The following is a 23,067-nucleotide window of genomic DNA, read 5'->3' on the forward strand; positions in this document are numbered from 1 at the left end:
TTTTGATATCTTTAACAGATGAAACCTCAAAATCAAAAATACTGATGTAGCCTAGATACAACTCACAACCCTTATGAACCAACTTCTCAGCCCTTACTGCAGAAGTCACATTTGAAAAATAATTTCGACGCTCCCCAATTACCACTACCTCATTACCCTCCACAGTTTTCAGTACCACCTGCTTAGCAGCACAATCAAAATTCACTTGATGTTTAACCAGCCAGTGCATACCTAGAATTATGTCGAATTCTCGAAAAGGGAGTTCCATTAAATTCTCCAAAAAGATCATTCCTTGAACCTCCAAAGGTACATCCTTAAACAGTTTATTCACTCTCACTGACTGCCCTAATGGACTCAACACAATAACCTCACTCACAGTGTTTTCAACCATTATACCCAAAGTTTCAGACAGAATGCAAGCTATATAAAAGTGCGTAAACCTAAAATCAATCAGTGCAATATAAGGTACATTATGGATAAAGAACGTACCCGTAATAACATCTGGGGCATCTCCGTCCTCTTGGCGATGTGCAACATTAACTAGTGTCGGCTGCCTCACCTCAGTATGACCAGCACCTCTACTCGGTGCTCCACAACCACGGCCCATACCATTTCCACCTTCGGCCTGACCATAGCCTCTCGGTGGCTGTTGAACACCTCTCGGTGGTAGAATAGTACCCATACCAGTAGCTTGCATTTGATCGGGCCTCCGTGGACAATCTCTGATACGGTGCTCTAATGATCCCAACCTCAAACACGCCCTAATCCTTTTCCAACATTCCCCCTGATGGTGTTTCCCACAATTCGCGTAGGGCTACGGTCCAAAAGCAGCAACAGGGGCACCAACTTTCCCTGGCCCAGCAACTCTGGCCTTTTTCTTAGGCCTCGCCAATGAACTTGAGGGCTCTAAATCCCTCTTGTTCCTACCACTTTCCTTTTCACGGTTCTGGCACTCATCGCGCTTCACATCCTCGGTGATCTTTACCTTATCCATTAAAGCTGCAAAATCTCGCTCTCTCTATGGAGCTATCAGAACCCTCAATTATCCCTGAGGCCGTCCTCGAACTGAATACAATGCTCATATTCAGTTGCCACCATCCTACGTGCATAGTGGCTAAGTCGCAAAAATTCAGCCTCATATTCAGTGACTGATTTATCCCCCTGGGTCAAATTAAGAAACTCTCTCCTCTGGGCATCCACATAACTAGCGCCCACATATTTTCCTTGGAAAGCAGTTTTGAAAAATTCCCAAGTCAATCGGTCTGGATGAGTTCCCTCTTTAACTGTAAGCCACCACTGACAGGCTTCATACCACAACAGTGACACTGCACCTTTTAGTTTCTGCCTGGGGGTGCAATCGAGGTCGTCCATGATACTCTCTGTGGCCTCAACCCAATATTCAGCCACATCAGGAGCAACTCAAGCAATACCCCTAAAAATCTCAGCCCTATTAGACTTGAGTCGTTCTGTAACCGACCCACAACCCATAGCACTAGTATTGGGCCCAACAACCCTCTCTAGAATTTGCAACATGGCTTGGGACTGTGCATCATCCTTGGTCGCACGATCGTAAGACCCAGTTTCATCACAGGTGAAGCCAGGGCCTCTCAAGCTTCAACGTTAGGCATATGGCCAGATGACAAAGACCTAGCTCGAGCACCTCCACAGCTTTTGCCTCGGCCTCTTGTACCCCTTCCACAAGTACCTCTGGTGCTTATTATTAATTTTTGTATTATCTGTATTAACAATTTTATGTATCAGTTTATAGTTCCAGTGTTTATTAACGGATATTTTATGAAAAGCAGTATTAGTTGTTCAGAGTTTTATTTTCACAAATTGCAATCTTACTACAATTTTAGGTTACCCTAAACAGAGCATTTCAGTACAACATATTGCCTATAGTATTCTCAATATTTAAACAAGTAGTAGTTTCAGAGAGCAAACAGAATCGATGCTGGAGACTCGGTGTACCACACATTCAGCAAAACATTTCCAAACATTTCAAATCATTTGAAATAGTCCTTTTTCAAAATATCAAGTTAAAAAGAAACCTAAATCCACAGTCGAGTTTTGTAACTTGGCTCTGAAACCACTAAATGTAACACTCTAAACCGGCCTAGACGTTATGGCCGAATCTACAATGTCACATTGAAGTGTTTTTCGAAAAACATAATTTCGTTGAAAAACCATTCTATATTAAAAACTCTTTTTGATCTTAATGAAAATTTAGGATATCTTGTTCATTGTTAAAATTCAAGTCATTTACGAAAAATGTTAATCACATTAGATTATTATTACACTTTAAAATAATGTTGGTTGAGGAAGCTTTTAAAATATGTTGTGTAAACATGGTATTTTGAAAAGTGTTATTTTTTCAAAAATCCGCGGCCTATTACTAACAGATATGAATCAAAGTAAATAAATCCCAACTTAAAATAAAAACTTAAAGTGGCCTTATTACAAAAAAAAATACCCAAATTAAATTACTTATATATTAAAAGTTAAAAATGGAAGCAAAAGTGATTATGTGGCCACCTTCGAGTCCCTCGCACCACCGATCCCCTAAGAATTACCTGTGCAGAAAAGAAAAAGGGTGAGTTTATGAAAACTCAGTGTGTAATCCCTTAACAAGAGCCAGTCATATAGTAGGAAATTACTGTCTGGCCTAAGCCCGTTTCAGTACAGTCCAGTGTTGGGCCTTAGCCCGTTACAGTATTAGTATCAGTACGGGCCTTAGCCAAATTTAGTAACAGTATCAGTATCAGTACAAAATGCAAACAGAGATCCTACCCCACCCGCCTCTACACTCCACTCTGTCCAGCCCTACACTCTATGTGGGGATAAAATCAACCCACCCATCCTTACACTCCAAAATAGCACCGGTTGCGGCACTAACCAGTGGTTGCAGCAAAGTTGCCAGTTCTGTACACATCCTCCAATCAATAATAAACTCATCCCCATGCAATATGTCATGCGTCGTGGCATAATATCATACGTGTATGCAATATATATGGAATGGCATGCTCGAATACAGTCATACACATCATAAGGGCAAATCAGTCATTTTACCTCATAGGGGCATAACAGTCATTTCACCAAATTAGGGTCTAGGTGTACTTACTGACCCAACAGTTGGTCCACAGTTGTCTCGGGAGACCTGTCCAACCTTATCAGTCAAACAATAAAAATGGGCCCACGGCCCATATTACGAGCCCATGTGGCCTACGAAGCCAAAAATGGCTTTGGTCGTGTAAACTACACAGCCAGGCCCAATAATCTCCACACATCCGTGTGCTTTACTCATGTGGGGCCCACGATCCCGTGCGGCCTACATGGCCCATTTCGACCCATCATGGCCTGAATTGACCTTAGACCATGAAATCGCTCATGCCCAGCCTTAACTGTCTTACGCCCACAATTGAGTGTTCAAAAAATAGCACGAGTGAGCGCACGCTCGTGTAGTGTCGGCGGTCACCTATTTCGGCTTTTGTCGATTTACGGCAGTGTGGTTACACACCTATTCACAAAAACGTGCGAATAGTCCACGAGTACTCCAACCTACATTCAATCACAAGTTTCGGTTAATCGCATCCCAATCGACCTATCAAAAACCCCCACCAAAAATACTTGTCCAAAAGATTACCTCTCACTTGATTAGATCAGTTAATTGTGGCTTGCTCACTTAATCTGTTTCCAAGAGACTAATAAATAGGCCTTAGGGGGTTGTTTGTGTTCCAACCAATACTTATCAACCATAAAAAAAAATGAACAGTTTGAACTAGACGAAAAGTCACTTACTAAAAATACAGAGTCCAGATTAGAAGGAAAGAATAATCGACAACACCCACAAAAAAGTCGAAAGTACAGAGAATGATAGAGGAAAAGTGGAATAATTCTATCATAAATTGATAGCACAGGACAGTTTAGGCACAAGATTAAAAAGATAAAAGAGAGGATGAAGAAAGAGCAATACCGAGCAGTTGTATAACTACCAAAATCGATAGAGAGCACAGAAGAATCGACACAAAGGAGGTGGAAGAATGAGTAATATTCGGTCAAGGTAACAATATAAAAAGAGAGGGGATCTTGTTAAAATAGAAAGAATCGAAGGAGAGGAAGGAGAAATAAGAGAAGAGAAATCGATAGTAGAGAAAGAAGTAGTAGTTAAAACAACAAGATTTGGGAGAGAGAAAGCAAGGTCATTCGGCCATAGAGGAAAACTAAATGAGAGAGGAAGAGGAGAAATTAATTGGTCAACCAAAAGAATATTAGGGAAGAGCAAAATTAGGAATAGACCAACGAGCAAAACCCGAACGATCTTTAGCAACAATCGGTTACAAAAGAAAAACCCGAAAGAAGAAAAAGCATAAAAACTCCAAACGTAGGAATTCAACACCAAGGAGTGAAAGAAAAGCACCAAAATGCAATAGTCAGAAACCAAAGTGAGAAGGGGAGAATTATCCTAGTCCTAGCTGAATTCTGAGTGGCTAAGTTCAAAATCAGCACAACTCCTCCACAACCTCAACCTCCCTAATTTTTCCTCCTAAAATCTCTCCCCCATTATCTCCTCAAATCCCCCAAATCGATCACTATCCTAATCCCCCATAATCCCTCCTAAATTTCGGCTACACACTCCCCTCACCTGTCAAACACTTCAACCGCCCATTAGCTTCAGAGTCTACTGATATTTAACCTCTTACATGGCATAACAACAAAATAAAACCTTCATTGCGCGTAGCAGGTCTCGAACTCAAGACCTTTAGCAGCAATGACACACTACTTACCCCCTGACCAGCAGGCTCTTTCTGTCATGCTATACCCACATTAATTTAAAAGCCTACTAACTAAAGGCAAGGGCTTATTCAAGTAAAAACAAAATTTTATACAAGCCAAGGCTTGAACTCGAGACTTTTCCAACACTTCCCAAGACACCTAACCACTAAAACAAGCATGCATTTTGTGACACAACATATATAAATAAATATTTAAGATTTGGGGCGTTACACTTTTGGTAAGACTGAGAATAGGGATAATAACATAACTTAGGGATCTCTACGGAACAAGTTAAATGAATAAGTCGTCAGATTCAGAGCCAGAATAACGAGTACAGTCTAGGTGGATTTTTCCTTAGGTATTGTCTTAATTCAATTGATTTTCCCAAAAGAAATTCCCCCATTCTATTTTCTGTGAATTCTTAGTTTAGATAATTAGTTAGTTAAAACAAAAACCTCTTTATTCTTAGGCTAGATAATAAAAAGACAGTCATTACTAGTACTTTTAGTTCATTTGGGTTCGACAATCTGGTCTTGCTAAAACTATACTACTGTTCGATAGGTACACTTGCCTACATCACGATAATAGTTAGTTTCAAGAACGATTAATTATAAATATTTAAAACCTATCAAGAAATCTCGCGATCAAGTTTTTGGCGCCATTGCCGGGGAACTAAGATATTAGGAACGCTCAATTTTTATTATTTTAGCCATTTATTTTTCTTGCAATTTAATTTAATTTAATTTATTATTATTTATTAATTTATTTTTTTTCTTTCTCTTGGCAGGTTTTTATAGTTTATGACTAGAAGAAACCCGTCAGGACCATTACTTTTTGATGAAGAAATCGATCACACAGTTCGCAGAAACCAAAGAGAAATAAGGTGAAGCTTAAGATACACAGAGAATGAGCAAGAGGACGATACTCAACCCCCAACCGAAGAGATGGCTAAAAACCAAGACAATCAGCTACCTCCTGTAATTGCGGTTAATCAAAATCCTGCTCCACGCACTATGTATGATTATGCTAAACCTTCTTTAACAGGAATTGAATCAAGCATAGTTAGACCTACTGTAGCTGCAAATACTTTTGAACTGAAACCTAACGCAATTCAAATGATACAGCAATTTGTTTAGTTTGATGGTTTGCAGGATGAGGATCCCAACGCTCACTTAGCAAACTTCTTAGAGCTATGTGTTACATTTAAAATTAACGGTGTTTCTGATGATGCAATTCGTCTTTGGTTATTCCCTTTTTCATTGAGAAACAAAGTTAAAAGTGGTTGAACTCATTACCACAAGGGTCAATCACTACTTGGGAACAAATGACTGAAAAATTTGTCTTAAAATATTTTCCACCGGTTAAAACGGCTAAATTATGTATTGATATCTCTTCGTTTGTGCAGATGGACTTCGAAACTCTTTATGATGCATGGGAGAGATACAAAGACTCACTGAGAAGGTGCCCTCACCATGGATTACCACTTTGGCTATAGGTTCAAACGTTCCATAATGGCCTGAATCCTTCGACTCGACAAATGGTTGCTGTTGGCGGAACCATCAATCATAAAACACCTGAAGATGCCTATGAGTTTATAGAGGAGATGCCACTGAATAACTATCAGTGGCAAGTCATGAGGACAAAGCCAACAAAAACAGCAGGTGTTTATAACGTCGATTCAGTTACTATGCTGTCAAACCAGCTAGAACTTCTAAATAAAAAGGTTGATGGTTTACTCGGTTCTACTTAGGTACATCCAGTAATGAGGCGCGAGACGAATGGAGGAGGAGCATGCACAGAGTATCATCCCTTCAACCCTAGCATCGAGGAGAAACAAGTTCAATATATGGGTAACAATAACTCTAGATCCCAAAATAACCCATATAGTAACACTTATAATGCAAATTGGAGGAACCATCCCAATTTCTCGTGGGGCGGTCAAGGAAATCAAAGACCACAACATCCTCCGGGTTTTCAATAACCACCCTATCAACAGGAAAAGAAACCGAACCTTGAAGAGATGCTGTCTAAATTTATCTTGGTGTTAGAAACCCATTTCAAGAACACCGAGACAGCACTTAAACATCAACAAGCGTTGATCCAAGGGCTCGAAATGCAGATAGGCCAGCTGTCCAAACTAATCTTCGAATGACCACAAGGTAGCTTGCCCAGTAATACTGAACCCAACCAAAGGAATAGCTCAACGTGATTAATGTTCAAGATGTAGAAGGATTCGTTGAGCTTGAGCCAAAACCGAAGCAAGAAACTGTGGTGAGCAGAGATCAAGATGAGATAGGTCATAATAAAAACAAATCAGTGAATGTCGAATATAAACCTCGTGTGCCATACCCCAACGCGACAAGGAAAGACCACTTAGATGAACAATTTTGTAAATTCATTAAACTCTTAAAAAAATTACACATTAACTTACCGTTTATTGAAGTTCTATTGCAGATGCCAAACGCAATGAAATTTTTAAAAGAACTTTTAGCAAATAAGCGGAAGTTGGACGAGGCGTCGTATGTGGAGCTAAACGAAGTTTTCTCAGCTATTCTACAGAATAAACTACCCAGCAAACTAAAAGATCCACGGAGTTTTACGATTCCTTGCTTAATTGGTAGTTTAGATGTTAATAATGCATTAGCTGATTTAGGGGCTAGTATTAATGTTATGCCTTACAAAATGTTCAAACAATTAGGTCTTGGGAAACCCAAATAGACTAGGATGAGCATTCAATTAGCAGATAAAACTATAAGATTTCCTAGGGGTATTATTGAAAATGTGCTAGTTAAAATCGATAAATTTATATTTCTCGTTGACTTCATTGATTTAGACATAGAGGAGGATAGAAACACTCCTTTGATTTTAGGAAGGCCCTTTTTGGCAACTGCTAAAACGATTATTGATGTTGGCACAGGTGAGCTCACACTTCGTGTGGGAGACGAAACAATCACCTTCAAGCTTGCAATACTGGCAACACATCAAAATTGAAGGTGATTGTTTAGACCATTCTACTAAAACTGACAATATGGTGCAACCTAGTTTGCAGGAAATGAGTCTGAAGGAAGCACATGAGCCATTATCAAGCAATAGTAGAGGACCAATTCATGAAGATCGAAGGCTACAAGTCGAGGAGATAGATGAATGGCGGATGCATAAACCGAAAACACATGATAAACCAAAACTACACCAAAACGAGCTCAATACCTTTCCAAATCAACTTAAGGCTGGAGATACAGTTTTATTAGATGCCATGGATCCTCACATTGTCACTACCAAACCAAATGAAAACGTCCCTCTTACGGTACTTAGTATTTTCCCATTCGGTATAGTCGAGGTAAGTCATCCCAAGTTTGACACTTTTAAGGTAAATAATACCCGTCTAAAACTTTATTTTGATAAGATGGATAGCAGGAATGAGGAGTATAAACTCCATGAACCCCCATAACCATTCAATGGAGAGGTAAGTCGAGCTTAGACTATAAATAAGCGCTTCTTGGGAGGCAACCCAAGCACTAACTGTATTAACTTCTTTAAATTTTAGTGTTTAACACCTAACTTACTAATGGAGCTCTTGAATACAGGTTTACCACCTAGACACGACCAATCACACGAGTGTACTGAGGGCAGTGTGAAAACAGGGCAAAGATTTCCCCAACACGGGCTACGATAAAGCGCCACGGCCGTGCGACACACCCTTGGCAAGCAACCCTGGGTGAACCTGTTAAATTAACACGGGTGTGGGCCTACATACACGGGTGTGGGAGAAGTGAACGAAGCCAGGCATAGCCGTGCGACACTACAATGTGCACCCTCACAACCAAGGAACACGGGCATGGGGAAATTATCAGACGCGCCCAAATTCAAAATTTTCGAATCATGCGGGCAAAAATTGGGGAACACAGGCGTGTGAATCAGCCGTGCCACTTGAAAAAAAAATTAGATTATCGATTTTATCGTATTTTTCTTTTATTAATTTTTGAAGATTCTTTTGTTTTTAAAATGGCTTATCTTTATGATTACTATCAAATTATTCCCCCAATTCTCCTTTTGTCCTTCAGAGTCATGTTTGTCCTCTAGTTGTATTTCTAGCAACTCGCTCTTGCTAATCCAGGAATTTCATCCATTTTCAACTTAGGAAGTTTCACTTCTCTCCCTATCTTATTTTTATATTTGTATATCTATCTTTGTACATTGAGGGCAATGTACGTCTTAAGTGCAGAGGGATATTCTTTTTACTATCAGAAAAATCTCTGAATGACTGCCTTGTTCTCTTGAACAGCTCTTATATCATATTTAGGATAAATTTTGATTGATCTATGATTTTGATTGATATATCTTTAATTAAAATATAGGCATTTATGCATTGATTGTTTAAACTTTAAGACATTAGAGAATCAAGCATGATAAGTTGATTTTTAAGAATTTAAAAATTTAGGTTGTTTCCCCAAAGTTTAGGTATTACTTTGAGTTGGAATTCACAAGTTTTAAACATCAAAAAGCCATAATTTTGTGAGATTTTTGAGCCTTTTGAGCATCTATTAATTCTTTCATGCTCACTTTTATTATTGCTTTGAGTGCGTCAGTAATTGAAACTGTTATTCTAGAACTTTCTTGATTATGCATGTCAAGACCACACTTTTTGATTTGATATGTCAAAATGAGAAAGGCACTTAGGATTAACCCACTCATGCCATGAAAAGCCTACCTCTATGATTAACCCTTAGTAAACCCCATTGAGCTAACAAGCCATTTCTTGTATTACCCTTAATATTAACCCTTAACCATTATTGTTGAAATCCCCTAAATTAATTTGATCCTCATTTTTGTCGAGATTGGAATTGAAATAGTTGCTTCGCTATGTTTTATTCTACTTTGTAGTTTAACTTGTTATTAAAAAAAATGTATACATCTTAGTAGTAGTAATCTTCTGAGCCAAAGATGTAACACCCCGCACCCGAGACCGTTGCCGGAGTCGAACACGAGGTGTTAATGAACTTAATTCATTTATTTACACAGTTCATTTTAAAATTTCCAGACAAGCTGGCTAACTACGTCACTGTCACCTTAAAAATCAAATCTCGAGTTCCAGAACTCAAAAACTGATTCCGTAAATTTTCCCTCAAACTATACTCATATATCCATCTACAGATTTTTTTCTAAAATTTTTTGTCAGGCCAATTAGTACAGTTTATTAGTTAAAGTCTCCCCTGTTTCAGGGTTCAACTACTCTGACCTTCATGCATTTCGACTTAGATATCTCCCTGTACAGAGCTTCAATACTTATGCCGCTTGTTTCTAATGAAACTAGACTCAAAAAGGAATCTATAAATTAAAGAATGACTTCTAATTGTCTCTGGTTAATTTATGGTAAATTTTCAAAGTCAGAACAGGGGATCCAGTAATCGCTCTGGCCCTGTTTCACGAAAACTTAAACATCTCATAAAATACGGCTCATATGGTCGTTTTGCTTCTTCCATATGAAAATAGACTCATCAAGATTCGATTACATAATTTATTCATTATTTAATTACATTTCTACTATTTTTAGTGATTTTTCGAACTCACATCACTGCTGCTGTCAGCATCTATTTTAAGGCAGATTTTACCTATTTCGTAGTTTCCATGATTCAACTAGCCATTTAACATACATAGCACCAAATATGATCGTGATTAACCATTCCAATGGCTAATCATTTCCAAGCATTTCCACACTTCTCAATAACCATATATATATATACAAAATGATTATAACGCTATGCTCAAAATATATAAGCCATTTTCGCATGGCCAACCGAATATATACAATACCAAAAAGGTACTTAATTAACAACGAAGGTCAATCCTATACATGCCGTTATCAAAGTTTAACTAAAAGAGTACCAAAAGGGCTTAGATAGTGTGGACGACTTCGACTTTGACAATCCCGAGTCCGATAGCTGACGAACAAAATCTATAAAACAGAGAATCAAAGAAACAGAATAAGCATTTAATGCTTAGTAAGTTTTGAGTAATGAAATTAGTTACGACTAAAGTATAACGTTCATATGGCTAAATGAATAATTTTATATATGCATATTCTCAAAATCATACTTACTCCACGCTTCAATCAATATATTCATACACAAGGTATCAAACCTAACTAAAGGCTGAAAGTTCGTTAATCAATTGAGCGAATACTATTTAATTGGAATCGACTTTTCCGAAGCATATACGAAACATACCTTATCGTGTGGATTTTATGAGCGTATTAATTGAAATTATTACAGCAAGGTCGCTCACTTCCAAACCCAAGTACCTTCGGGATTTAGCCGGATATAGCAACTCGCACAAATGCCTTCGGGTCTTAGCCCGGATATAGTCACTAGCACAAATTCTTTCGGGACTTAGCCCGGATATAGTTACTAGCACAAATGCCTTCGGGACTTAGCCCGGATATAGTCACTAGCACAAATGCCTTCGGGACTTAGCCCGGATATCATTCAAATAATCATGCACAAATATCAATAAATCATGACACATCCATATTTCATTTTCATTACTAAGGCTCAAACACAAGACACTTATCAAACCTTACCAATTTCGGCTCAATAGCCACATACAAAGAGCATGATTTTGATTGGCTTTATAACATGATCTCTATACACATTCGGCTACCCGTCATAGGTATAAACTAATCACCTCAATATATAATTCAAGTAGAATCATTATATCTCCGTTTATTTGTTATGCTTATATGTCATGACTTAATCAAATCATAAACTAAGTTTCATTACTCGAAGACTTACCTCGGATGTTGTCGAACGATTTCGACGGCTATTCGATCACTTTTTCCTTTCCCTTATCCAACTTTGATCCTCTAGGCTCTTGAGCTAAATCAAACAATTTACTTCCCAAATTAAACATAGTCATACGACATCCATATACATTTTATACTAGCCGAAATGTACCATCAAGATATACTTTACTCAAATAATTTACCTTGGCCGAACATGTATAATGTTTTGTAGCTTAATAAATTTAACATACATTATGTATTTATAATATTTGTGCAGCCAATTATCCATGGTCATACACACAGAATCAAAAATAAATACCAAATTTTCATATCCTTTATGCCCTAAGCCGAATACACTTGTCATGTTCACCTACATTTTTCAAGTACAACATTCTCATATTCGGCATTAGTATCAAGCATAATAGCCAATTCTTCCCACCTTGAATCTATGCATCTATTTAATCATAGTTTGTTCAAGCACTCATACAACAAGATACATCCAATTTAACAAGAAACAAAAACCTTATTTCTCCATAGCTACTATGGCCGAAAGTTCTAGACATCTCAATACCGAAATTTTTAACATGGGTTGCCTAAAGAACTTGGTGATGACTTCAAATTAATCTAACATTTCAAGCAACTTAACACATCCATATAACTAAAAATTCTAAGTTTAAACACAATACAACATTTTAGCATCATGGCCGAATACTTCATGAAGTTGTTAAGACCCATCCTTTTTATTAAGCACTCAAACTCAATCATCTTCATGCCTCATCACCACAACATCAAACACCAACCAAGAAGACAACACCCATGGCCAAGTATCATCTCCATCAAATAGCCAAAGAATTTAAACCAACATCTAAAAATATGCATGAATTTCATGGAATAACATCAAACATACCTCTTCCTAAACATCAACCAACCGAACATGAAGCAAGAGAATCCTCTTCTTCTTCCTTCCTCAAGTCACGGCAATGGGGGAGCATGGATGAGATAACTTTGTTTTCATCACCCCTCCCTTTTCATTACTTTATTACTAACCTTTTATTTTATTATTTCTAACATAAAACATTAACACAAAATGTTTATAATATGCTTTAACCCATAGCATGGCCGGCCACCATCTTGATTTTTTAGTTAATTTGACATGCAAACCCATCATTTTTATAACATGCATTAATAGTTCCTTATAGATTAACCTATCACATTTCAAAAGTGTCACACATAAGTCCTATTAACTAAATTCACATGCAATCGACTAAATCGAAGCTTAAAACTTTCACACATTCATATTCACATATTTTAGACAATAAATATCATATTCAAATACTTCGGTGACTCGATTTAGTGGTCCCGAAACCACTTTCCGACTAGGGTCAATTTAGGGCTGTCACAAAAGAAGTTAAATTCCATATTCTGAGAAAAGCTCTGTTGTATGCAATTGATGACTAGCTATTTTTCTAGTTAGGCAAGTTTTCAATTCAATCTCGATTCTAACCTTTTCTTTTAGCTTGTGACCGCACCCCCTAACCAAGCCGCGTTATAACCATCTAAAGACCTTTTGATTGATGTTTCATCTCAATTTATAAGTGGTAGAGATTTGATTTTCATGCAAGCCTATGGTAATGACTTTTCATTATTGACTATTGAGTGCTTCATTTATTGTCCTTAAACAGCTCGAGTGATTTGAGTGAATCTTTAGTGAGGATGTGAAACTCTGTGATATTCTGAATCAAAGGTAATTACTTAGATGAGGAGAGACACCTATGTTTTTAGGATAAAATGCTCAACTTGGAATGTTTGAAACTTTGATGTTCTTTTAGTTGAATTCTCAATGTATGATTACTTGTGGATTATTTTGAGATATTATCGATAGAAATTATAAGTTGAGAAGGATTTATTTTGATTATGAGTTGAGGATTTTGCTTGAGGACAAGCAAATGCTTAAGTGTGGGGGTATTTGATAAATCGTAATTTATACATATTTTTACCCCATGCTTAATGCATTTTATGGATGATTTTTCCTTAGAATTGGTGAATTCGATGCTCCTAATGCCTTAATTTCATGTTTTATACTTAGGTGAGCATAGGAGAGCAAAAGGAACGAGAAACGAGCCAAAAACTGAGAAAATGGGCTGAAGTACGAAATCAACACGGCCTAAACTTCCTCACACGGGCATACCATACGGTCATGTCAATTTGGAAGAATCGAAGTACGACTCACATGGGCGTGTCACACGGGCGTGTCCTTGTTGAGCCCAAGTTTAGTCCAATTCAGAAAAGGCCAATTTTGAGGGTTTTTAGGCATTCCAAAGCCTATAAATACACCTAGAAGAGGAAGAAAAGAGACACACAGAAGTGGGAGTAAGGAATTACTCCAAGGAAGCCGATTGATCCATCTCAAAAGCCAGATTCACCATCAAGACTGAAGATCTCTCTTCAATTTTCCCTTCAGGATTTTTGGGTTTTCTTTATGTTTTTTATTCTTTATTATTCTAAGATGTTTTCTTATTTAGTTATGAACTAAAACCCCTAAATACCTAAAGGGAATGAAACCTAAGATGAATCTTGTTATTATTTTTCTAAATTGTATGATAAATATTTAACTTGTTCTCAATTATGTGTTCTTAATTCTTGTTTTGATATCCCAGGATACTGATTCAAGATAAGCTCTTATTTAGAGGAGGAATAGACCCTATCTAAGAGTACAGTTGTCATAATTAAGCGGAGTTGTTTGCGTGCCTAGACATAGGGTGACAAGATTTTGCTGGATTAGGGTGAAACCTAATAAGGGGATCCATAGATCGAGTTAATGCAACCTTAGGGTGTTAATTAGAGAAAGGTCTCAATTATTCAATCTAGGGATTAGACATTATTAGTCTTGAATAGGGATAATAACATAACTTAGGGATCTTTACGGAACAAGTTAAATGAATAAATCATCCGGTTCAGAGCCAGAATAACAAGTATAGTCTAGGTGGATTTTTCCTTAGGTATTGTCTTAATTCAATCGATTTTCCCAAAAGCAATTCCCCAATTTTATTCTCTGTGAATTCTTAGTTTAGATAATTAGTTAGTTAAAACAAAAACCTCTTTATTCTTAGGCTAGATAATAAAAAGGCAGTCATTACTAGTACTTTTAGTTCCTTTAGGTTCTACAATCTGGTCTTGCTAAAACTATACTACTGTTCGATAGGTACACTTGCCTACATCGTGATAATAGTTAGTTTCAAGAATGATTAATTATAAATATTTAAAACCTATCACGAAATCACGCTATCATGTCACCAAGCTAGCTCGAGGTTTGAAAGTAGTCAGAGCATCGATCACACTATCAATTTGATCATTTGGGTATAATTGGTTTATATATTTTGAATATGGCATGCATAGGAACTTGGTCTTTTTGTGATATGTGTCATTATCTATTTTGCCAAATTTTTTGGCTTGTTATGGTATTTGATTCATTTTGTAAATGGCCATTCGGTATTGGCTAATATTTGTTAAGTATTTATGCATATAGAGATGCCTTTAATGAATGGAGTTGTTGCATGGTTTGGGATGATAATTATTATATGTGATAGAAAATAGCATGTAATTGATGTGTGAATGTCTTGGTTGTGTGTATATGCTTGGATTGGGGTTGTTTGATGTTGTGTAGGTTGGTGCGAGTAAGGGTGGCAAAAAGGCTTCGTAAATAGCATCATTTTTGTCCCACGGGTAGACACATGGGCGTGTCTCTAGGCCATGTGTGACACGGCTTGTCCATTGGGTGTGTGATCTGACCATGTGTCCCATTAATTTTTGAATTTTAGCTTCGAATTGGCCACATAGTCAAAGACACGGCCGTGTTTCTCAGCCGTGCGAAGGGCATAGCCTAGGGAAACGGGTGTGTGCCTAGGGCATGTGAAGCCTGCACTTAATTTATGAAAAATTATGAAAATAAAATCGCCCAGATAGCCTAGCACATGGGCGTGTGCCTTGGCCGTGTGACCCTAATTTGTTGATGACGTCATACACAAAGAGTTACACGGATGTGTCCTAAGCCACACGAGCGTGTGAGACCACATGGCCTACCCACACGGGCATGTGACCCTCCACAGCATGAAAATTTTCTAACTGTTGTAACAATTTTGAAAGGTCTCGGTTTAGTCCTGAACCACTCCCAATGTTTGTTTTGGACCTCGTAGGCTCGTATTAGGGACAATGTGAATGTATATGAAAAGTTTTAATTTGGATGGAAATTTATGTCTCTGTTCTGCATGATTACTTGTGTATAAATCCAATAATGCCTCGTACCGTATTTTGGCATCGAATATGGGTAAGGGATGTTATATTTAGTGGTATCAGAACTACGATTTAGTCAATTCTTGGACTAACGCAGCCTGTGTACGAGTCTAGCTATACATGCCATATATATATTTTGATAGTGTGACGACTCCTGACAATTATAAAATTGTGTTTTCATATAGTAAATGAATCTCGACCGAAACATGGAATATGATGTAGAAAGTAATACACCATCTCTTGCTTAAGAGGCAGCGCCATTTGAAAGTAGACCTGTAACTGTGAGTTAGGGAGAAGGAGAAGGGGATATGGAAGCCTTTTTCCATATGATGAATACATGGTATACGGAGTTTGTTCGAACGAACCCGAACGCTAGACCCCCTCCACCCCCATCAAATCCTCAACCTATCCCTGTAGCCCCCCAAGTTGTGGAAATGGTAAGAATGAACAAGCCTCCGGTTGACAGAATTCGTAAACAAGGAGCCAAAGAACTCTAAGCTAATATAGATGATGATCCTGCAAGGGTAGAGTTTTGGCTCGAGAACACCATCAGAGTATTTGACGAGTTGTCTTGCACATCTGAGGAATGCATGAAATGTGTTGTGTCATTCTTGATAAACTCGGCTTACCAGTGGTGGAACACACTTGTGTCAGTTGTACCTATGGAGAAAGTTAATTGGAAATTCTTCCAAGAAGAGTTTCGTAAGACGAGCATTAGCTAGAGGTTTATCAATCAAAAAAGAAAAGAATTTCTTGAGTTAAAACAGGGCCGAATGATAATAATAGAGTACGAGCATGAGTTTGTAAGACTTAGTAACTACGCTCGGGAATGTGTATCGACTGAGGCCATCATGTGTAAGAGATTTGAAGATGGATTGAATGAAGATATCCGATTGTTGGTTGGTATTCTTGGACTGAAAGAATTTGTGATACTTATAGAGAGAGCTTGCAAGGTTGAAGAATTGGCTAAAGAGAAAAGAAAGGTCGAGATAAAGCCAAGGACTCAAAGAAGAGACCTATGAGTAAGTCGTTTCAGTATTGATAAAAGAAGTTGAGGGATTTCTATTCTCATTCCAATGCTTCTATTGGGCTCTCAAACAGAAATCAGAATAAACAGTATTCAGGTTCGAAAGCTCAAACCACTTTGATTGCTAGTGTTGGCAATGCTCAACAAAATAGAGCGGAATGTCTGCATTGTGTTAGATGTCACCCCGATGAGTGTTGGATGAATAATCGGGCACGTTTCAAGTGCGATTCACACTATCACTTTATCAAATATTGCCTTGATATGGTTGAGAAAGAAAAACTTCATAATACGAAATCTGGTAATACTACTTCTAGAGGGAGGCCACAGAGAAATCTGAGAAATAGATCAAGTGGTAAGAGTGCACCTAGAGATTCGACTGTGAGAACTGAGGGTAGAACACTTCGAGGACTTATTCCATTCGCACTCACGAAGAGGCTTCACCTCCTGATGTAATTACGGGTACTTTTTCTCTTTATGATACTCATGTTGTTGCTTTGATTGATCTGGGATCAACCCATTGGTATGTTTGTATGAAATTGGTATCTAGTATGAATATGTCTGTTGAGTCTACAGAATTTTTGATAAAAGTGTCGAACCCTCTAGGCAAGCATGTGTTAATTGACAAAGTATGTAAGAATTGTCCTTTGATGATTAGAGGTCATTGTTTTTCGGCTAATCTTATGCTTTTGTCATTTGATGAATTTGATGTAATTCTTAGTATAGATTGGTTGACCATTCATGAAGTGGTTGTAAATTGTGGAAGAAAAATTATTGAATTGAAATGTGAAAGTGGTGATATTCTTTGGGTTAAATTAGATGAATCGAATGAATTTCCAGTTGCGATCTCTTTTATTACAGCTCAGAGGTGTATAAGAAAGGGGTAGAATTATTATCTTTCCTTTGTGTTGAATACCAAAATGTCTGAGTTAAAGATTGAGTCAGTTCCGATAGTATGTGAGTATTTGGATGTGTTTATGAAAGAGTTTCCCAGATTGCCTACAGTTAGAGAAGTTGAATTTGGTATTGAGTTAGTCCCTAGCACTGCACCTATTTTGATTGCTCCGTACAGAATGGATTTAACAGAATTAAAAGAGTTGAAAGCTTAGTTGCAAGAGTTGATGATAAAGGTTTTGTGAGACCTAGTTTTTCTCCGTGTGGTGCACCAGTATTATTTGTGAAAAAGAAAGACAGCTCTATGAGACTATGCATTGACTACTGACAAATCAATAAGGTGACCATAAAGAATAAGTATCCTTTACAGAGAATAGATGGTTTGTTTGACCAATTGAAAGGGGCCACTGGTTTTTAAAAATAGACTTGTGGTCTGGTTATTGCCAGTTGAGGGTTAAGGAGTCAGATGTGAAAAAAAATGCATTTCGGACGAGGTATGGGCACTATGAATTCTTTGTTATGCCATTTGGGTTAACGAATGCTCCTGTTGTTTTTATGGACTTGATGAACCGGATTTTCTGACCATATTTGGATAAGTTTGTAGTTGTTTTTATTGATGATATACTGATTTATTCTCGAAATGAGTCCAAGCATACTGAGCATTTGAAAATAGTTTTACAAACTTTGAGAGATGAACAAATGTATGCTAAGTTTAGTAAAAGTGAGTTTTGGCTTCAAGAAAGTTTTGGCATTAAGAAGTTGGATTTTTTGGGCACATTGTTTCAGGTGAATGTATTCGAGTTGACCCGAGTAAGACTTCAACAATTGTTGATTGGAAACCGCTGAGGAATGTATCTGAGGTTAGAAGCTTTTTGGCTTAGCTGATACTACTGACGGTTTGTTAAAGGATTTTCCATGATTGCTACTCTGATGAAAAAGTTGCTATAGAAGGATGTTATGTTCGAATGGTCAAAAAGGTGTCAACAGAGTTTTGAGAAGTTGAAGGCATTATTGATTGAGGCACAGGTTTTAGTACAACTTGAGCCGGGACAAGAATTTGTAATCTATAGTGATGCATCCTTGAATAGATTAGGCTGTGTGCTTATGTAAGAAGGCAAAGTGATAGCTTATGCCTCGAGGCAATTGAAGCCGTATGAGAAAAATTATCCGACACATGATTTGGAGCTAGCCGCCATTGTGTTTGCGTTGAAGAATTGGAGACATCATTTGTATGGTGAGAAATGTCATATTTATACTGATAATAAAAGTTTAAAGTACTTAATGACTCAAAGGGATTTGAATTTACAGCAGAGGAGATGGTTGGAATTGTTAAAAGATTACAAGTTAATGATTGACTACCATCCGGGAAAGGCGAATGTGGTTGCCGATGCTTTGAGTAGGAAGTCGCTATTTGCTTTGAGAGCTATGAACACCCAGTTGACTCTAACCGATGATAGTTCGATTCTAGCTGAGCTGAGAGCTAGACTGACATTTCTTCAGCAGATTTATGAAGCTCAAAAATGTGACAGTGATTTACAAGCTAAAAGAGTCCAGTGTGAATCGGGTATTGAATCAGATTTTCAAATTGGTTCTGATGAGTCTTTGATGTTCCGAAATAGGATTTGTGTTTCTAAACATACCGAGTTGATTCAGAAGATTTTGCATGAGGCACGTTGTTTGTCAATTCATGTTGATTCAGAAGATGTCTGATTTGTCAGCAAGTAAAAGCTAAACACCAAGTACCTTCAGGTTTACTTCAACTTGTGTTGGTTCTCGAGTGGAAATTGGATAGAATTACTATGGATTTTGTGACGGGTTTGCCCTTGACATCGAAAAAGAAAGATGCCATTTGGGTTGTGATTGATAGGCTAATGAAGTAAGCTCATTTTATTCTGGTATGTACCAATTACTAACTTGATAAGTTAACTGAATTGTACATTGGTGAAATTGTTAGATTCATGGAGTGCCTATATCGATTACATCAGATAAAGATCTGTGGTTCACTTCACGGTTTTGGAAAAAGTTGTAAAAAGCTTTTGGTACAAAGTTGAACTTTAGTACCGCTTTTCACCCGCAAACTGACGGTCAGTTTGAACGTGTAATTTAGATTCTTAACGATATGCTCCGGTGTTGTATTCTTGAATTCGAGGGTAGTTGGGAAAAATATTTACCTTTGGTAGAATTTGCTTATAACAACAGTTTTCAGTCAAGTATTAAGATGGCACCTTATGAGGCATTATATGGCCACAAGTGCCAAACACCATTGTATTGGACTGAACTCAGAGAGAATTAGATTCACTGGGTTGATTTAGTCAGAGAAATCGAAGAAAAAGTAAAGGTAATTCGTGATTGCTTGAAAACTGCTTCAGATAGATAAAAATCCTACATGGATTTGAAATGGAAAGAGATTAAGTTTCAGGTCGGTGATAAGGTATTCCTGAAAGTGACACCATGGAAGAAAGTTCTTAGGTTTGGCTGGAAGGGCAAGTTCTCTAAAAATTCTTTCTTTTTCTGATCCATATATCTCCGACTCACATACTTCTTCCTAAATTCAGCTTGGAAGAATTCCCATGTAACATTCTCTCTCGGTACCACTGAAGTTATGGTATTCCACCAATGATAAGTTGTATCTTTCAGTAGAGATACTACATATTTTAAACATTCAGTAGGTGTACAAGACAATTCATCAAAAACCCGGATAGTATTCTCTAGCCAAAACTCATCCCTTTCTAGATCATCATATGCGGTAGCTCTAAATTCTTCCGCCCCATGTTTGCGGATTTTATCTATCGGAGGCTTACCAATTCTAACAGGTTCATCACCCTGTGGTACCTCAGGAATTGGTTGAGGAGAATGTGGGAGAGGTCTTTGTACAGCAGGGTTTGTTCTCAAGTACTGTGTAAACCATTCATTCATCATTGGAAAGAAGGCTTGTTTTGCCTCCTCACTTCGACCCTCAGACACGGGCCTTTCACTAGCAGACACAGACGCAACTCTTTGAACTGAAGCTGAAGCATTGCTCTCAGCTTCCTAGGATTCAGCTCTAGCTCGGTTGGATGACATTACAATATGAAAAACACATTTAAAATGATCAGAACTTATCACACTATCACAATTTATATAATGGCATGTATAACTAAACTCGTGTTTGCCACATCAAATTCAAGAATCAGCTAAACCGCAGCTCTAATACCACTACATGTAACAGCCCTAACCTGTATCTTTCAACGGAACAGGGTTTCAGAGCATTACCGAAACTTTCAAAAACATTTTACAAATAATACGTATAAATTACTATTCATTTACCGAGATCATTCAAAACGTCCCTTAATTGGACCCTTGAGACCCATCACAAGCATTAGAGTCGAGCTAGGACTTAATTGAAACCTCTAAGAATTTTACGCGACATTTCAAAAATTTTCCAAGCTGCAGGGCTCACACACCCGTGTGGGCTAGGGACACACCCGTGTGGTCAGGTCGTGTACTACACACGCCCGTGTCCCCAACCCATGTAACTCTCTGACTTTTAAGGCATGAAGAAATTGAAGTAACACGACCAAGTCACACACCCGTGTGCTAGGCCGTGTGGCGAATTTAATTTTCAAAATTTAGGCACAGTTTTCACACGGCTGTGTAACACCCCGTCTCCAAGGCCGTGTCAACCACACGGCTGAGACACACGCCCGTGTATTTGCCTGTGTGCCCAATTCTGAGCATTCTGTTACTCAAAATTAAGGTGCAGTGGACACACGGCCTAACCACATGCCTGTGTTACCAGGCCGTGTTTCATACACGGTCTAGACACACGCCTGTGTGTTTGCCCATGTTGACAAAATGAAGCCATTCCTAGCTTCATTTCTCACCCAAAATTTCACCCAATACCTGCACTTGAAACACACAACCAATACCAACCATTCCAAGCATTTAAATTAAATAAACTTCTTCATTAAACAGGGCATATCATTGCATATATAGGTGGTTATAAAGTTACCTTGGATTAACTTAGGCAATTAAAACCTTTGATAACATATACTCAACTTAACACATGTGTATATATATATCAAAATAACCTACTTAATCATACCAAAATAAGTCATTACTAGCCATTCCAATGGCTAGGTTACAAAACATCATTATCAAGCTACAAATGGTCAAGTTGTCCTGTACATGCCATTATACCAAAATGATTTCACTAAGTATACCCAAAATGACTAGTTGATAGTGTGGCGATGCTTCAATGATCTTCCAACCTTCACGAGCTTCCGAGCACTATAAAATAGGGAAAATAAAATAGAATAAGCATCACATGCTTAGTAAGTTTGTATAGCGGAAACTAAACTTACCAATCCCGTTATTTAAATCTAAGCATACAAAATCATGTTTTCCATCCATTAGCAATATTGCCTAAACACATGCATTCAATCAAACATGTTAGTCACCAAAAATCCTCATAACAATCAAGTAAACATAGATGAGCTCATCATGCAATATTCTTTCAAGTCAATATCATTTCATCTCATAATTCTCATACCATGTCAAGAGTTATGTCTGTTGAATCATTGAATTTTCGATGGATGCTTAAGTAGTACACTTGAGGTGTACGATTCAATAATCTGTCAACACTTATACAAGGTACCCATCAGTGCACTTAATGTAACACCCCTAACCCATATCCGTCGCCAGAATACCAGACGAGACAACTTTCTGGCAATTACAATCATACTCAAGCATACAACTCAATACCAAGCAATTGTAACATAAATAATCAATTTAACATCTTTATAAATTATATCATAACCATTTAATCAAGATATGTCCAATATCAGGTTATAAGTAAATAATGTTAAACATATAAATATAAATATATAATCTCAACTTATCCAAAATTTTTCTTAAATAATATTGTAACACCCCTTACCCGTGTCCGAGACCGGGCTAAGGTACGAGGCGTTACCAGACAAACATACAAACATTAAACTAAAATACGAGCCATAAAATTTTATTCATATTTCAAAGCGTTCATTCTCTTACACATAGTCCCTTATTTGAGTCTACGGAGCCCAAAACATACTTTAGAAAGGGTTTGGGACTAAACCGAGAACTTACAAAAATATTGGAAATTTCATGCTTTAAGGCTCCACACGCCCGTGTCCCAAAGTCGTGTTCCATACACGGCTGAGACACATGGTCGTGTCTCTGCCTGTGTGGAATATACCTAGGCTATTTTCCAAGCTTTGGTCAACCTTGATCTCTTACACACTTATACAAAATCAAAAGCATATAACATGGTATTCATTTAATAATTATA

The 23,067-nt window shown here is 37.7% G+C and overlaps 1 non-coding gene across 1 annotated transcript; it reads right to left on the reverse strand.

Annotated features, from left to right (window-relative positions):
- Window positions 1-6,147: 6,147 nt before the first annotated feature.
- LOC121206318 (small nucleolar RNA R71) lies at window positions 6,148-6,252 on the reverse strand. Its single transcript, XR_005901402.1, has one exon. It is a non-coding gene; the product is annotated as a small nucleolar RNA R71 (small nucleolar RNA).
- Window positions 6,253-23,067: the final 16,815 nt, after the last annotated feature.

Source organism: Gossypium hirsutum, chromosome A01 (genome assembly GCF_007990345.1).
Source record: "Gossypium hirsutum isolate 1008001.06 chromosome A01, Gossypium_hirsutum_v2.1, whole genome shotgun sequence".
Classification (NCBI taxonomy): domain Eukaryota; kingdom Viridiplantae; phylum Streptophyta; class Magnoliopsida; order Malvales; family Malvaceae; genus Gossypium; species Gossypium hirsutum.